Here is a 2,649-nt window from a genome sequence, read left to right on the forward strand (position 1 = left end):
TATAATTGGGAATTATTTTTCTTAGGTATCAGGTTCTAGTTTGACCGCTGGTCAAAATGATAAAAAACACACAGCAATAATTTTTTATTAAATTCTAACGTTTCGCTCCCGATCGGGAACTTTTTCAAAGATTATTTTTCAAATAAAACACATTATTTTGTACAACTCACACTAAAAACCTAAGAGCAACCAACTCCATGTATAATATAAAAGAAAAGAAAAACCAAAATTTTTTAAAACAACAGTTGCATCAGGAGAACTTTTTTGTTATTCATTTTTATTTTGCATTTAATTTTTGTGTTGAACATCATAATTTAAACTTTATGTGTGAAAACTATTAATTTAGGAACCACGATACAGATATGTGGAAGTACTGATATCGAGTGAGGAATTATATACAGGGTGGGCCATTAGTGTGAGAAAGTACACTAACTCCCTTGTTACTTATAATACAGAAAAAGGTTTATATAAAAGTCCTCTGCTTTCCTCTTGTCTAGGTTCACCCAACATATGAGATAGACTGTGACATGCATAGTCCCCTTTATTTAAATGTCCTTGGTCACAGCCCCCCAATGTAGACTGATTTAAAAACATCTGGCAACGTTGATAGTGCACTAATACAAGAAACCTAAACTACAAAATTAATTTCAAACATACAGGGCGATGAGTAAAAACGGGACACNGGGGCGGCAGCGGGGTGCCGGCGTGTGGGGTAGCAGCGGCATGCCTGCGTCATAGGGGGGAGCAGGCGGCCTGATACGGCCTACGAAGCCGGCTGCGGGGGGCGGCGGCGACAACGGCGACGGCCTCTTGGTATAATTTTTTTGTTATAAGGTAGAAAATATAAGAAACGAGCGCCCGCGCGTAGGTTTAAGATAACAATATGATGATGTAACTCTCCTGGAATATGGTCACAGCTGTGTATGACTAATATCAGATAAGATGTTTTAATATAAGCAAAAGCGGAGGCTTCAGATAAAAATCGACTGAAATTACTCATGACAAAAGTATTATTTAAAAAAATAAATCCAGTGTCGAATCAACACATATGAGTTGTTCTGTTTTAGCGTTTGCTTTGATACTCTCTTGGATGCATAAAAAGTTTCATTTTTTAATGTAAATAAACATATTTCTCCGGCTTCATATGGGAACGTGCCCATAAAGTAAACAAAATTTAATCATATAGTTATTATCACATAAAATAATATTACACCGACAATCGAATATTTACGTATAAATATCAGTTGGGAAAGGTTAGTTTATAATATTATTAGAGTATCCATATACAGGGTGTCCACCGAAAGGTATGTTTTAAATGGATTTTACATTTGAATTGTTTGAAAAAATAATAGCAGCTATTTTTTTATTGTAGAGGTTGGCATGACTCACGTTCTTGAAAAACAATGAAGACGTCATCACCATTTCCAGTACAGGTGTTGTTTTTATTACAGTTATGTAAAGAAATGTATGATTTATTACCTTTTTCTTGGAATTTTGTCTGGCTTTTAAACAAGTTTTAACCTGTAGCTGTGCTCCTAGCGTGGGGACTAGTAGATAAGCGGGCGATGAAATATTTCATAATGTTGCACAATATTGTTTGTTTGTTTGTTTGTTTTTTTTGTGTGTGTGTGTGTGCGCGTGTGCGTGTGCGTGTGCGTGTGTGTGTGTGTAATGGATTTAAAAGCTCAGATTTTTTTCTGCTAAACGAAAATTTACAAAAACTGGATAAAACAGTGGACTGGAACGTCTCCAGCTCATTAAGCATTCATTAGAACTAACCAAATAGAAGTGGATACAAAATATGAAATATCTGACATCAGCATTGTCTCGGGAAATTTTGGATCTCAAGTATTAATAATAACACTAACAGCGGGTAAAAACAGTTCTGCAAGCTATAAAATAATAATTTTCGAACTTTGCTGAATAACGGAAAAGAATATATGAAGAGGTTAAATGAATTCCTGGTAAAATATCCAGTGTTTAAAAGGAGACTTGACGTCTGCATTGAGATTGTGAGGAAAATACGTAATGTCCACATCACCGATCAAAAAGAGGGTCCAGTTCAACAATCATACCAACACCAGGTACATATTCCACTAGACTTACACCCACAGGACAGCTATAGGTGTTGATGCAATATATCGAGACTGATTTCAAGAAAGGATAATAAAATTTTTATATTATCGAGTCTGTACTTTTAAACAAAATAAATCAAATTTAACCTCTGTAATATGTATGATATAAATATTTAATAAAATAATTAAAATTATTATCTTTTTTATTTTCCCATTATTCACCACTTAAAATTACAAAATAAATAAAAAATCTGATATATTTTAAACTCTTTTATTAAATCAATAAATACAGTGATATATACTTAATAATAAAAAATTATAGATAATACAATTTAATAATGGTTATTGGACACCTGTCCTACACAAAACTAATCAACGATTAATCACGTGGTGCAATTAATTTGGCTTCCAGAAGCTCCTCGATGATGCTGTTCATTTCATTTACGTGATTGGAATTTCCCGCTTCTTGGGAGGCCATTAAAAGCCTAAGTCGATCCACAAGTTCGTTGGGATCGTTCCAGTACACGTAGTCGATAGCGTTATCTGTGACATTCATCATTAGCTTACTGCCGCC

Source organism: Anoplophora glabripennis, unplaced genomic scaffold, assembly GCF_000390285.2.
Source record: "Anoplophora glabripennis isolate ALB-LARVAE unplaced genomic scaffold, Agla_2.0 scaffold1046, whole genome shotgun sequence".
NCBI classification, from domain to species: domain Eukaryota; kingdom Metazoa; phylum Arthropoda; class Insecta; order Coleoptera; family Cerambycidae; genus Anoplophora; species Anoplophora glabripennis.